The sequence below is a fragment of the Gossypium hirsutum genome, chromosome A07 (assembly GCF_007990345.1).
Source record: "Gossypium hirsutum isolate 1008001.06 chromosome A07, Gossypium_hirsutum_v2.1, whole genome shotgun sequence".
NCBI lineage: Eukaryota > Viridiplantae > Streptophyta > Magnoliopsida > Malvales > Malvaceae > Gossypium > Gossypium hirsutum.
The window spans coordinates 15,859,361-15,876,012 of NC_053430.1; positions in this window are offsets into that span (position 1 = coordinate 15,859,361).

Here is a 16,652-nt window from a genome sequence, read left to right on the forward strand (position 1 = left end):
AATTTTGCCGGATTAGGGTGAAACCTAATAAGGGAATCCATAGATCGAGTTAATACAATACTAGGGGTTTTAATTAGAAAGAGATTTCAATTAATCAACCTAGGGTTAGATGTTGTTAGTCTCGAGATAAATAATAATATAAATTAGGGATTTCTACGGATCAAGTCAAGTGAATAAATCCTCTGATTCAGAGTCAAATAACAAGTGAAGTCTAGGTGGATTTTTCCTTGGGTATTGTCCAAATCAATCAGTTTTTCCCAAAAGTATTTCCCCTATTTTCTTCTTGTGCATTCTTAGTTTAGTTAATTAATTTAGATAAAACAAACCCCTTTATTTTTAGGCTAGATAATAAAAAGAGAATTAATATTAATACTTTTAGTTCCTGTGGGTTCGACATTCCGGTCTTACTATAAACTATACTACTGTTCGATAGGTGTGCTTGCCTTTATCGTGATAATAGTTAGTTTTCAAGTACGATAAGTCATAAATTTAAAACTTATCACAAGACATCACATCACTTGTTGAACGAGCATGTAAAGCCGAAGAACTCAGAAAAGAGAAAAGAAAAACTAATTTAGAAGCTAAAGAAGTGCGAAAGAGATCATCAAGCAAGTCATTTCAATCTGTATCAAAGAAGTTTTGAGATGATTATAGCCGTTCAAAGGCTAATGTGGGATATTCGAGTAGATATCATACTAGATCGCATTTGAGTTTCAAAGCTCCAGCTACATCTATTGCCAGTGTTGGAAATGTTTGATCTAATCGCCCTGAGTGCAAACACTGTGGTTAAAGTCATCCCAAAAATTGTAGATTATATGATCGAGCTTGTTTCAAATGTGGATCATTAGACCATGTCATTTGTGATTGCCCCAAATTTGTTGAGTAAGAAATTTGTACAAAATTCGAGGCCAAGTGGCAATACGTCTCGTGGTAGACCTCCCAGAAATACGGGAAATGTGAGTGACAGTCAGAAGGGAACAAAAGACACTGCTGTTAGATCCGAGGCTCATGCACCTGCCAGAGCCTATGCCATTCGAGCTCGTTAGGAAGCTTCATCTGCAGATGTGATTACGGGTATTTTCACACTTTATGGTACTTCTGTGATTGCTTTGATAGACCCTGGACCAAAGCATTCTTATATATGCATGAATTTAGTGAATTGTAAGACTTTTCTTCTAGAGTCTACTGAATTCGTAAGTAAAGTATCGAACCCTCTAGGCAGATGTGTTTTGGTTAATAACTTTTACAAGAATTGTCTGTTAATGTTTCGAGACATTTGTTTTCTGGCTGTTTTGATGTTATTGCCCTTTTACGAGTTTGATATAATTTTGGGTATGGATTGGCCAACTTTGCATGATGCTATTGTGAACTGCAAACGGAAAACTATTGATTTGAGATTCAAGAATGATGAAATAGTCCGAATTGAATCTAGTGATTTAAATGGGTTACCGGCTGTGATTTCTTCGATAAAATCTTTGAGTATTGTGAGAAAAGGTTGTGAAGGTTACTTTGCTTATGTGATCGATTTGAAAGTGTCAGAAAAGAAAGTTGAATCAGTACCTGTTGTCTGTGAATTCCCTGATATGTTTCTTGAAGAACTTTCGGATTACCTCCAATCCGAGAAGTTGAATTTGGCATTGAGTTAGTACTGGGAACTACTCTGATTTCGATAGCTCCGTATAGAATGGCTCCGACCTAACTAAAAGAATTAAAGTCTTAGTTGCAAGAGTTGACCGATAAAGGGTTTGCTAGACCGAGTTTCTCACCTTGGGGTGTACCAGTTCTGTTTGTGAAAAAGAAAGATGGTATGATGAGAACCTGCATTGATTATCGTCAGTTGAACAAGGTGACTATTAAGAATAAATCCCCTTTGCCCCGAATTAATGATTTGTTTGATCAGTTGAAAGGAGCTACTGTATTTTCAAAGATAGATTTGAGATCGGGTTATTATCAGCTGCGAGTAAAAGACTCAGATATTCCTAAAACTGTATTCAGAACGAGGTACGACCGCTATGTATTCTTAGTTATGCCTTTCAGATTAACAAATGCACCTGCTATCTTTATGGATTTGATAAACAGAATTTTTAGATCGTATTTAGATTGATTTGTTGTTGTATTCATTGATGACATATTGATTTATTCACGTGATAAATCCGAGCATGCCGAGCACCTGAGAATAGTGCTACAGACTTTGCGAGATAAGCAATTGTATGCAAAGTTTAGCAAATGTGAATTCTGGTTATGAGAAGTTGGTTTTCTAGGCCATATCGTATCAGCATCTGCTATTCAAGTTGATCCGAGCAAAGTTTTGGCTATTTTGGATTGGAAGCCTTCGAGAAATGTTTTTGAAGTCCATAGTTTTCTGGGACTTACTGTTTATTATAGACAGTTTGTAAAAGGCTTTTCAATGATCACGACTCCGTTGACGAAACTGCTTGAAAAAGATGTGAAGTTTGAATGGTCTGAAAAGTGTCAGAAGAGCTTTGATCAGTTAAAAGCTCTATTGACTGAAACTCCAGTATTAGTACAACCTGAATCAGGTAAAGAATTTATGATCGATAGTGATGCTTCATTAAATGGTTTGGGATGTGTTTTGATGTAGGCAGGCAAAGTCATTGCTTATGCTTCGAGACAGTTCAAGCCGCACAAAAATAATTATCTGACACACGATCTGGAATTAGCCGTGATTGTTTTTGCTTTAAAAATTTGGCATCACTATTTGTTTAGTGAGAAATGTCATGTATATTCTGATCATAAGATTTTGAAATATCTGATGACTCAAAAAGATCTAAATCTGTGACAAAGAAGGTGGTTAGAATTGCTAAAAGATTATAAGCTTGTGATTGATTATTATCCGGGACAAGCAAAAGTCGTTGCTAATGCTTGGAGTCAAAAATCATTGTTTGCTCTGCGTACTATGAATGCTCATTTGGTTTTATCCGATGATGGTTCTGTTTAAGCCAAATTAAAAGCAAGACTGTTATTCATTAAACAGATTATCGTAGCTCAAAAGATTGATAATGAGATTTTAGCAAAACGAGCCTAGTGTGATTTAGATTCTGATTCAGAATTCAGAGTTGATAAAGATAATTGTCTGAGATTTCAAGATTGAATTTGTGTTTCGAGAATTTCAGAATTGATCCAGATGATTTTGAATGAAGCTCATAACAGCCGTTTATTTGTTCATCTGGGTAATAAGAAAAAGTATAAGGATATGAAACATCATTACTAGTGGTCTGGAATGAAAAGAGATATCTCTGAATTTGTTACGAAATGCTTAATCTGTCAGCAAGTTAAATCTGAACATCAAGTGCCTTCTGGTTTGTTACAACCAATTATTATTTCGGAATGGAAATGGGATAGAGTGACGATAGACTTTATTTCCGGTTTGCCCTATCTCTGAAAAAGAAAGATGCTATCTAGATCGTGGTAGACCGATTGATGAAATCAGCTCATTTTGTTCTGGTACTATCCGATTACTCACTTGATAAGATAGCTGAGTTATATATTTCCAATATTGTTAGATTGCATAGTGTGCTATTTTTTATTGTGTCAGGCATAGATCCGAGATTCACATCACGATTTTGGAAGAAATTGCAAGATGCTCTGGGTACGAAATTGCGCTTTAGTACAACTTTTCACCCACAAACGGATGATCAATCCGAGCAGATTATTCAAGTTCTCGAGGATATGTTGAGATGTTGCATTCTTGAATTTGAAGGTACGTGGGAACAATATTTACCTTTGATTGATTTCGCTTATAATAGTACTTTTCAATCGAGCATTAAAATGGCACCATATGAAGTTTTATATGGTCATAAATGTCGTACACCTTTATATTTGACTGAACTCAGTGAGAATAAGATACACGGGGTTGATTTGATAAAAGAAACTGAATAGAAAGTAAAAGTAATCCGAGATAGTTTGAAAGCAGCTTCTGATCGACAAAAATCTTATACAGATTTGAAACGAAAAGATATTGAATTTGAGATCAGCGACAAAGTGTTTTTGAAAGTATCTCTGTTGAAGAAAGTACTTCATTTTGGCAGAAAAGGCAAATTGATTCCGAAGTTCATCGGGTCGTATGAAGTTACCGAGCGTATCGAACTGGTTGCTTATAGACTGTTGTTGCCACCTGAGCTAGAAAATATTCACAATGTATTTCACGTATCAATGCTTCGATGATACAGATCCGATCCCTCGCATTTGATTTCTCCGTCCGAGATTGAGATTTAGTCCGATATGACCTATGAAGAAGAACCGATTCGTATATTAGCTCGTGAGGTGAAAGAATTGCGAAATAAGAGAATAGCTAGGGTTTAGTACTTGTGATTTTGATACGGGATTCTCTTATTTCGTAATTTTTTAATATCCAAGGGACTTAAATGGGCATTATATCATGATTTATTAATGGTTCAATAAAAGGGCAAATTTGGTATTTAGCATAAAAGGGCGAATTTGGTATTTAGCATATTATATTAATTAAAATTAAACCAAACATGAAAATTAGTTCATTTCATGTTCATTGTTGCCGAAATTCATAAGAAAAGAAAAGGAAAAAGAATAGCTAGGGTTCGGCACTTGTGATTTTGATTAAGATCAAGAGCCAAAGAAATGAAATTAGATCAGAGGAAAACAAAAGTCGTTTAATAGTTGCTCGTTTCCGTTCATTTCCGTACGAGGTAAGTTTGTATCCAAATAAATGTATTTGAAATGGTTTATTTATGCTAATATGTTATTGAACAATGATGAATGATAATATGAGAGTTGAATATGAGATATCCGAGAAAGTATCGATAAATTTTCGATGTTCGAAAAGCCCCGTACGAACCTTAGGAATAGTTAGGATACATATGTCATGACATAGGATCCAATATGTGTTATTGTGTAATACCACGTCTGGGACGTTGGCATCAACTTATGATTTATGTGTAAGACCATGTCTGGGATATTGGCATCGTATTTGATTTCGTGTAAAACCCTATCTGGGATAGTGGCATCGATGTTTGATTACATGTAAGACCACGTCTGGGACGTTAGCTATGTATGTGCTTTCCAAGCTATCCGCGTATCTTTATGATTCTAAATGGTTCAACAGGCATTCTGAGAAAATGAATGATTATATGAGATGTGTATCCGATTCAGGTATGTTTGAATTGTATACTATGTTTGAGAATGAAAGGTAAGTATATATGCAAATGATGATATATGATCTAAGCATGTGAATATGTAACACCCTTAACCCCGTCCCGTTACCGGAACAGGATTACAGAGTATTACCAGTCATTATAGTATATTTGCACTTAAACAAGTATAAATGCAATATTATCCATCTAAATATAACTTTAATGGGTGCACAGTACTTTACAAGTGTAATTAAAACAAACCGGGATTCGATCCTAAAGCTTAGTAAATTTTTCGTGGAATTTTAAATTTTCTTCTTTTGAATAGTACCACACGTCCGTGTGGCTAATTTAAAATGCCCGTGCGGCTAATATAACACGCTCGTGTCCTCAACCTGTGTGCAACACTGACTTTTAAACACGGCCATGACAAACGTCCATGTGGCCTGCCTGTGTACTAAACTGACTTTATGACACGACCGTGACAACCAAGGCACACGCCCGCGTGACAAACTATGTGAACTCAAAATGAACCTTGTATTTTTAAAATTTACCAATCCTGTAAATTTCAATCCACAACCAATACAAATACCAATAGTAAACCAATCCAAAAGCATTTTATATATTATCTAATACTTAAATTTAAACACTTATCATGTATTATTATCAATTATCAATTTACTTATTTCACTATTACAATCACAATCCAATATAACACACTTAAGACATCCTAGGTACATGCCATTATCGATAATTAACATGCTTTACCTTTTTGAGTTCGAGATCGGCTTATGATGCTGATTCGACGATCTATCTTTAACCTAACCTGCGCACGGAAACAAACCGTACGCTGAGTATGAACTCAGTGGTATTTCTATAAATCGATACTTAAGTCAATAATAAATCATAAATCGATGAACCTTGAGAATTCAATCTCTAGTTCAAAACAAAATATTTCATCATCCTAACTTCCCAGTATAATATACTTCTACTTATAATTTACCATAGCATCATGCAGAATTAACCATTCCATTCTTGAAATCACATCAAACAGTAATAACATCAAATCGATTAGAAAACAGTAGTTTCATTATTAAACAGTTCCTGCAGATCTTATCAGCCCATAAATACTAATCCAAAAAATTTAATGCTTCAACCAAAAAAATTTCAGCAAACTCAACAGGCAAATCTTTAATAGATACTGAACTCATGTAATCATAGGAATAGTCAAACCAAAATCAATTTAAAATAGTCATATTAGTATCGATAAAGAAGAAAAATACCTGTAATGACATCCGGTAGAGATAAATCTTTTTATATACTATTAACATATACCCTGACTGATGTTCATTCTCCAGATTTTACAGTGAAGTCCTTTGTCACACTTCGGCTTTCACTCGTATTTCTGAGATTACAGGGTGACCTATCTTTGTTAACTGCGTTACTCAGTCTTGAACTCTGAATAATATCTTTTTCAACTTCTCCAAGCAATCATTAAGATAATAATCAAAATAATCATATCCAACACATATTCTACTCTTTATTCTACATTCTTTAACTTTATATATTCATTTAAAGCATCTTTAACAATTTGTACCATACAGTTTCTATCGGAATACGCTCTCTGATATATTTATTCAAACACATAACTCTATTTAAGCTTTAAAAATTCTTTACATCTAAGATCAAGAAATCTCTGACTGATGTATATATTAATTTCTGTCAGAACTCATTTCAGAAAGTTTCCAAATAACCCCTTTCTTAATCACAACATAAAGAAATATTTCTCACTACTGGCAGGTTGAATCTTTTAACAGAAGTATCATACCTTTCAAACATTTAATCGTTGAACAGAACAATTCAATTACAATCCTGATAACAGTCTTTAACCAAATTCCAGTTCTTTCAAGATCATTTTTAACTATAATTCTCAATTCTTCCACACTATATTTACGGAGTAATAGCAACAGATAACTTACCCATTCAAACAAGCTCTGTACCTTGAAGCACTTCAGGAACTGATTGAGAAACAGGAGGGGTAGATTTCGTAACAAATACAGTTCTTTCCACTCACCATAGAGCATCAGTCATAATTCTAGATAATTTTGTATCATCTCTTTTCTTATCATTTCATCGGTCAATATTCAGTAATCTATTATTCATTGAGTTACTACTCAACATTACCAATTCAATTTCCATTTAATTCACGAGACTATTTGTCTCTAGTATACATTTCATAATCAATACCATCGATATGTTCGTTTAACATTTCCAACTATAAAATAGTAACAAACAAATATATCAGCATCCGATCCCGACTCAATTTTGACTTAATTATGGCATGTACCTCTAGACTCCTTTCTGTACTCGACTTAATCCTAGAATCGGCTAAACCCGGTTAGCTCTAATACCACTAAATGTAACACCCTTAACCCCGTCCCATTACCGGAACAGGATTACAGAGTATTACAAGTCATTACAGTATATTGGCACATAAACAAGTATAAATGCAATATTATCCATCTAAATATAACTTGAATGGGTCCACAGTACTTTACAAGTGTAATTAAAACAAACCGGGATTAGATCGTAAAGCTTAGTAATTTTTTTGTTAAATTTTAAATTTTCTTCTTTTGAACAGTACCACACGCCCGTGTGGCTAATATAACACACCCGTGTCCTTAACCCGTGTGCAACACTGACTTTTAAACACGGCCATGACACACGTCCGTGTGACCTGCCCGTGTACTAAATGACTTTATGACACGGCCGTGGCAACCAAGGCACACGTCCGTGTGACAAACTATTTGAACTCAAAATGAACATTGTATTTTAAAAATTTACCAATCCTGTAAATTTCAATCCACAACCAATACAAATACCAATATTAAACCAATCCAAACGCATTTTATATATTATTTAATACTTAAATTTAAACACTTATCATGTATTATTATCAATTATCAATTTACTTATTTCACTATTACAATCACAATCCAATATAACACACTTAATACATCCTAGGTACATGCCATTACCGATAATTAACATGCTTTACTTTTTTGAGTTCGGGATCAGCTTATAATGCTAATTCGACGATCTGTCTTTAACCTAACCTGCGCACAGAAACAAACCGTACGCTAAGTATAAACTCAGTGGTATTTCTATAAATCGATACTTAAGTCAATAATAAATCATATATCAATGAACCTTGAGAATTCAATCTATTACTCCTAATAGTTCAATAATTTGTTTTTTTGAAATATAATGCTAAGATCTTGTTAATCACTTTCGATGAAATGTATACAATTTCAATGTTTGTTCATTATCTGTCGATTTTTCATATTTATTCAGTAATAACTTGTGTTCAGTATCATTTAGACATTCAGTAGCAGTTCATATTCAGTAACAATTAGTTTTTCAGTTCTTTTATTTACAGTTCTGTGACACCCCTAAAGTGACCCTAGTCGGAAAGTGGTTTCGGGACCACTAAACCGAGTCATAAAGATAATTAACCTTCATAGTTGATGCTCATTATATGTACATATGCATGTGTGAAAATTTCATGTTTGAATTTTGTTAATGGTAAGTGAATTTTATCAAATAGGACTTATGTGAGAAAATTTGGAAATGTGCTAGGCAAATGTAAAGTGGCCTAATAATGCATGTTGTGAAATGATGGGTTTGCATGTCAAATTCCCCACTTTAGAGGAAGTGGCCGGCCATGAGGGTATGGGATACAAAGCATATGCATTTTGTATTAATATTATAATGACTACATGGTTTTATAATAGGAAATAAGTATTAGAAAAAAAAAGAAAGATGTTAGATAATAATTAGTGGGAGGAGAAACCAAAGTTGTTCATCCTTTCCTCCATTGCCGTAGCCTAAAGGGAGGGAGAAGAAAGTTTGGTTGCTTTGATTTTTGGCTTAGAAGATGGCTAGAATGAGGTATGTATTGAATGATTCTTGAAAATCTATGCATGTTTGAGATGATTAGTTCAAACTCTACTTATCCCATAGATTAAACTTAGAATTTTGAGGTTTGAGATTCGGTCAATAAGCTTGAAACTCATAGTAGTTTGTTTTGGTAAGTTTGGTATACGGATGATAGATGTGTTTTGGTTTTAGTTTGATAACGATGTTAATGATGGTGATTTTCGGTCATGCATTAACTTAAATTGTAAGTATGATTTATGGTATAATTTGTGTGATGGAATGGTCTTGAGATTTGGCTTGATTAAATGGGTAAAATGCGAAGTGTTTTAAAGATGATGTAATGGTTATTTCGGTTTTTGGGAAGTAAATATAGATGATGGTTATAAGCTGTTTTATGATTTGATAATGGTGATTAAATCTTGTAGTTAAGTGTTTAGATATATATATTAATAATGAATTTAGTTGTACTTGCTATGTGAGAAATGTGCAATGCTATAGGTATTAGATTATTAGATATGGTTATTTTAAGTTGATTTGTAATGGTATGATTGCATTGATGAATTGGTTTTGGAAATGGTGGGAAGAATTGGCTATTATGCTTGATACTAATGCCGAATATGAGAATGTTGTACTTGAAAAATGTAGGTGAACATGACAAGTGTATTCGGCTTAGGGCATAAAGGATATGAAAATTTGGTATTTATTTTTGATTGTGTGTGTATGACCATGGATAATTGGCTGCACAAATATTATGAATACATAATGTATGTTAAATTTATTAAGCTACAAAACATTATACATGATCGGCCAAGGTAAATTATTTGAGTAAAGTATATCTTGATGGTACATTTCGGCTAGTATAAAATGTATATGGATGTCGTATGACTATGTTTAATTTGGGAAGTAAATTGTTTGGTTTAGCTCAAGAGCCTAGAGGATCAAGTTGGATAAGGGAAAGGAAAAAGTGATCGAATAGCCATCGTAATCGTTCGGCAATTTCCGAGGTAAGTTTTAAGTGTTTAAACGTTGAGTAAATTCAATTATAATAGGACATGATGAGTTGATTTAATAAGATATGATGTGGCCATGATATGTTCTAAGCTCAAATGGTAAGTTCTTAAGTGTTTGAGCTTGGGAATTTAACGGTAATTTGAAATAGTCTGCTTCGGACAGCAGCAGTAACGTGACTTTAGAAAATCACCATAAATTTATGGACTTGAATTAGAGGCTGAATGAGACATGAAATTAAAGCTTAATGAGTCTAGTTTCTTATAAAAGAAACCGTGTAAGCAAAGGGATTTCCGATAATGAGATATTTAAAGTTGTGTGAGACGGTGTCAGAATGACTCCAAAATCCCCTGTTCTGTTTTTAAAAAATCATTATAAATTGTACAAAAATGGTTATAAGATAAAATTTATATGCTTAGACTCCTTAATGAGTCTAGTTTCAAATGAAATCAAATACAACACATTTTGAATTCTGTAAAATGAGAAATTTGATTCGTAGTGAAGAGTGGTCAGATTAGTCAAACAGTGGAACAGGGGAAACTTTAAGAAAAATCTGGTATTGATTGGCCAAACCTAAAATTCTGGAAATTTTATGGATGGAAGATATACGAGTCTATATTCAGGAAAAATTAACGGAAAGTGATTTGGAGTTTTTTAGCTCCAGTTATAAATAATTTAGTGACTATTGCTCAGGAAAAACAGCTTGTGCTGAATTTGAGATTGTGTTGTAAACCTTGATAAACTTGTTTTAGTTGCTCATAAGTTATTGATTAAACCCATACGTGAATTCTAAATTGTGATATTGGAAAATGATAGATGTAGATTCAGCCAAGACAGTGTATATATGTGATAAGGCCTAATGGCCGATGTGATGAATGTGAAAGTGTATATGTGTGATAAAGCCTAATGGCCGATGTGATGAATGTGAAAGTGTATATGTGTGATAAGGCCTAATGGCCGATGTGATGAATGTGAAAGTGTATATGTGTGATAAGGCCTAATGGCCGATGTGATGAATGTGAAAGTGTATATATGTGATAAGGCCTAATGGCCGATGTGATGAATGTGAAAGTGTATATATGTGATAAGTCCCGAAGGGCATTTGTGTCAGTACTATATCCCGGTTAAAACCCCGTAGGCTTTATGCGAGAATATTATCACTGATTAATGTCCGTAAGCTTCGTGCTCGTACTATATCCAAGCTCTAAAGACCCGATGACTACGTGTGGGAATTTTGTCCGGGTAAGACCCGATAACTTCGTGTGGAGATTATGTCCGGGTAAGACTTCGTAATAAGAATTGCTTATAAATATATTCAATGCGAAAGGTTAAACAGGTATGTACTCCAAGTTTATATGTGAGCTTGATTTGCACTAAATCATAAGGTAGTTATGTGATGCATACGAGAGCAATCTATGAGACTATTCCTATGATTATGTGACATCGGATCAGTGTGAGAGGTGATGTGAAATCATACGATATATCTATGTCACATGAGCTCACTTTTATGTGAAAGTTTATCTGCCTATTGTATATGATGAGATGTGCGTATTCGGTAAAGGGATGGTATGCCCGAAGGAAGAGTGAAATAAAAATACGAACAACTATGTTATAATTTGATTGTTATCTGTTGACACTGCTTAAAACTTACTAAGCATTGTAATGCTTACTCCGTTTACTCTGTTTCCTCTGTTTTATAGATCTCATTGCGAAGCTACAGGCTCGGGGATCGTCAGCAACTTGTCACACTATCACTATCCACTGTTTGGTACTGCTATGTTTTGGATTATCTTATGGCATGTATAAAATAGACTAGTGGCGGAAGAATATTTTGGTTAATGTATATAGCCATGCGAAAATGGCTTATATATGTTTGAGCATAATGTTATAATCATTTGGTATGGAATGGTTAATCACTATCATAATTTGTGCTATTTATGCTAAAAGGGCGAGTTGAATCATGGAAACTATGAAATAGGTAAAGTCTACCTTAAAGGCAGATGCTGGCAGCAGCAGTGATGTAGATTTGGAAAATCACTAAAAATAGTAGGATTGGAATTAAATAATGAATAAATTATGTAAACGAACCTTAATGAATCTATTTTCATAGGAAAGTAACGAAACGATCATATGGACAGTATGTTAAGAGATATTCAGGTTCTCGTGAGACAGGGCCAGAACGGTTTCTGGACTCCCTGTTCCGACTTTGGAAATTAATTACAAATTAACCAGAGATAATTAGGAGTCATGCCATATATGTATAGATTCCTCTCTGAGTCTAGTTTCTATAGAAACCAATGGCATCAGTATTGAAGCTCTGTAAAGGGAGATATCCAAGTCGTAATGCGCAAAGGTCAGTGTAGTCGATCCCTGTAACATGGGAGACTTTGACTAATAAACTGTACTAATTGGCCTGACCAAAAATTCTAGAAAAAAATATGTAGATGGGCATATGAGTCTAGTTTCAGGGAAAAATAACGAAACTGATTTTCGAGTTGTGAAACTCAAGATATGATTTTTAAGGTGACAGTGACGCAGTTAGCCAGCTTGCCTGGAAAATTTTTAAAATGGACTGCGATAGTAAGCGAAATTAGTCTGTGAACCCCTCGTGTCCGACTCCGGCAACGGTCTCGGGTACGGGGTGTTACAAGTTCATTTGAGTAATAATATTATTCACCTTTCATTCAATATTCTGTACTATCTCATTTCAATAACAGTCAATATTCTTTGGTAACAACCAATTGATCTTTATCGTTTAGTACCAGTCAGTCAACAATAATAATTGGTTAATCAGTAATATTCATTTATTCAGTATCAGTCATTTATTCTGTAACAATCAATTATTCAGTAGCATACAATCTTTAATACTTTTCATTACCCTTATTAACATGACTCGGACCTGGACGGATACACAAATCCAACCCACATACCGAGGATAGTATGCAGTGTTTCATTGGCTGAAGCCGAAATACACCATAAGGGTAACAATAACAGTAATAGTAACAGTAACAGTAGCGGTACACAAAGTACCTCATCGGAACAAATCCGAAACAGTAACAGTAATAGTCAAGTACGGAGTACCTTTTCGAAACGAATTTGGAACGGAACAGTCACAGTAGTCGACACATATAGTGTCTCATCGACACACAGTCGGAATATCCCTGAACACTTCCAATCCTATGGCATGCCAATTGTATCCGACTAGCCCGACACTGTTAATAGGGTATTTAGTAAACTTTCAAATTTTTAATTTCATTCGTAATTTAATTTCACTTCATTTCAATACCTTTCTTTATCAAGTTAGATGTAATTCAATTTTAATACAACATACCTTTTAATTCATTTTCCAATAATCACCCATTCAAATATTTCATACTTTAATTACTTGTCACATATCAATCATGATACAACAATTAATAATCAAATTCAATAAATTATAAAACATTATAATTCTTAACTTAGCATTTCCATTCTCAAGCAATTCAAATATTAACATAACAATTAACTATTAAGTTCAGTTTATAGAGATACAAACCGTAGTTTCCAAGCTAACTCCCGTTGTCTTTATCTTGTTTTTGCTTAGCCGAGATTTCCCGAGACAACATTAGCTATTAAACTTCTAAGCTTCAAAATCCCTATTTCCCATTTTTCCTTTCTTTCCTCTCTTTTTCTCCTTCTTTCTCCCCTGTTTCATTTCTTCTCTGTTTCTTTCTATTCTTTTTCTTTTTCTTTTTACTTTGTTTTGTTTTATATAATAATAATAATAATAATAACAACTTAATAATATACTTATATAATAAGTAAATATACATGTATTTTACAAATGTACATATACTAATATTACACATGTCACTATACATACCATACATTTGTCAACTTTTTATTTATTTTTCACATAAAAATCTTATAATATAATTATTTAATTAATAAATACCTTTTATAAATAATAAATATCTATTAATACTTAAATACAAGCATTACAAGTATATGTATTTTTATTAATACACTTGTACCCAATCATTACCACACATTTGTCTTATTTTTATTTATTTATCATATAATATCAATTTAATAATAATAAATACATTAATATTTACTTAAATAATAAGCAAATACATACATGTATTACAAATGTGTGTATTATATTTATTACACTTGTATTTTATTTTTTCCATACACTTGGCACTCTTTTTGGCTTATTTACTTATTTAGTCCTTTCAATTTTCTTTATTCTATAATTAAACTTTCACACTTTATTCAATTTAATCCTTTTATCCAATTATCCTTAATTTAAGTTAATTCACTTAATTAAACTCTAATTAACCACTCGATTAACTTCGTAAATATTTTTAATAAATATTTAGGAATCCATTTTTCAGAAATGGAGACCCGAAAATACACTTTTTCAGTAACGGTAAAATTCGGGTCATTACAGAATATATGCTATATGTGCAAACGATTTGAGAATATGTGATATGTATATGAACAAGAGGTTTGTTTTGGTTATTGGCTACAAAGTATATATAATTTGATGATGTTTACATGTTTTGAATGATAAGTTTATTTGTATATGGCTTACTAAGCTTTTGAAAGCTTACTCTGTGTGTTTTTCAACTATTTTATAGATATCGAAGCTACTGGAGCTCGGGGATCGTCAAGGATCGTCACCACACTATCGAACTATATTTTGGTACCTTTTGAAAATGTATATATTAGAATATGGCATGTATAGGCTAGGAGTATTTGGATATGTTTTGTAATGTCGTGATATGGCTAGTTTGTGGTTGAACTTATGGTTTGATTTTGGTATATGATAAGTGCTTTGAATGGCCAAGAGAGTTGGTCAGTATGGTAAGTTTTTGGAATGTGTCTATTACGGAAATTGGTAAGGTTTTGGCATGAGATTTGATTGTATGATTGGAGATTTTGAAACCATAAGTTTTGGTATGATTTTGGACTTATAGGATGACATGTTTTGATATGTGTTACAAACATGAAATTGTTGTCAATAATAGGGCATGAATGATGTAATTTTTGGTATTGAAAATTGGATGAAATTGTTATGCAATTGTGTTTGTTTTGGTGCTTGTAGTTTGACCCAAATTGAGTGGCAAATTGGCTTTTCAAATGGCCTATTTTTGTCCACACGGGCAGAAACACGGGTGTGTGTCTCAGCCGTGTGCGACACACGGTCATGTTCCATGGCTGTGTGTCCCCTCGGGTACCTTACGATTGTACGTTAGTCTTGAGCACGGCCAAGGCACACGGGCGTATGGCTAGCCGTGTGAATCAAGTCAGTTTTGACCACGGCCAAGGCACACAGGCATGTCTTGTGGATGTGTGATTAAGTTAGTATGTATTCCCTATTTTGACACGGCCTGTTCACATGGGCGTGTGACCTATATAACTTAGAAAAATGCTTAAGTTTCGAAAAATTTTGCATGAGCTTGGTTTAGTCCCGACCCCTTTTTAAAGCATGATTAATGTCTCGTTGACCTATATAAGGGACTCTATAATGATGTTTGACTATGTTTGTGGATGATGATATTGAATTGTTTGCAAATTGTTCTGATTTTTCCGGTAATGCCTTTAACCCTAATCCGGCAACAGATACAGGTTAGGGGTGTTACAACACTGCTCATGTTTTACAGCTTGTCTTATTTGTTAGGATGTTTTATCAAAGTATGTTAGTGATTTGTTTACAACTTTTTAATGATTTTGTGTGCAATCAATCTCATGACCAAAATATGGGTTAACTTTATGAAAATTTGTCTCAATCTTTTATATAAATATATTAAGGGTATTTAATTTAATGAGATTTTGGAAAATTAAGATGAACTGTAATGTTAAATTCATGCTTTAAATATGGAAGCCTTATTCAACTTTAAAAGAGCTATATATTGAGGCAGTTGTGTAAGCAGTGCCTACTGCATCTAGGACTGCGCAAGTCACATAACTTGTTTTATTTTAAGTTAGCAATATTTTTTAAAAAATCAGTTGGACAGTGATTTAGATGATATTGTAAACATGTGTTGTCCCATATTTGAAGGGTTAATCTTGTAGAGTAATAAATTTTTTAAGATTGGATCAATTTGGATCAAGCAAATTATACCTCTTGTATAATGGAGATTGGCTCGACTAATTTGAAGTCTCATCTTGAAGATCTTTAATTATTCTAATCTTTATGAGAATATTTGTAAAACCATTTATGAGGCTATTTTAGTGAGATCTTGATTGTAGTTGATCTTTATCTTAGCAAACCTTAAAATCTTATATATCAAAGGCTTGTGTAAGTTAGTGGAGAAGAGAGTTGAGCATTTAATCTGTTCATTAAGAATTCATCATTATGAGCACATTTTGTAAGTAAACAAGTCACTTAATTTATGAATTAAGTTTTCAAGGGGAAAACTTGGTGAAGAAAGATTTAGATCTTAGATGCAAAAATAAATTTGTTATATCGGTTTGTGATAGGACTTAAATAACTATTTGTACTTGGTCAAAGATAGTTGATTTCCTCTCTAAACAAAGTCTTGCAGATGTAGAGAAATCGAACTACATAAATAATTTGCTTGTGCTCATTTT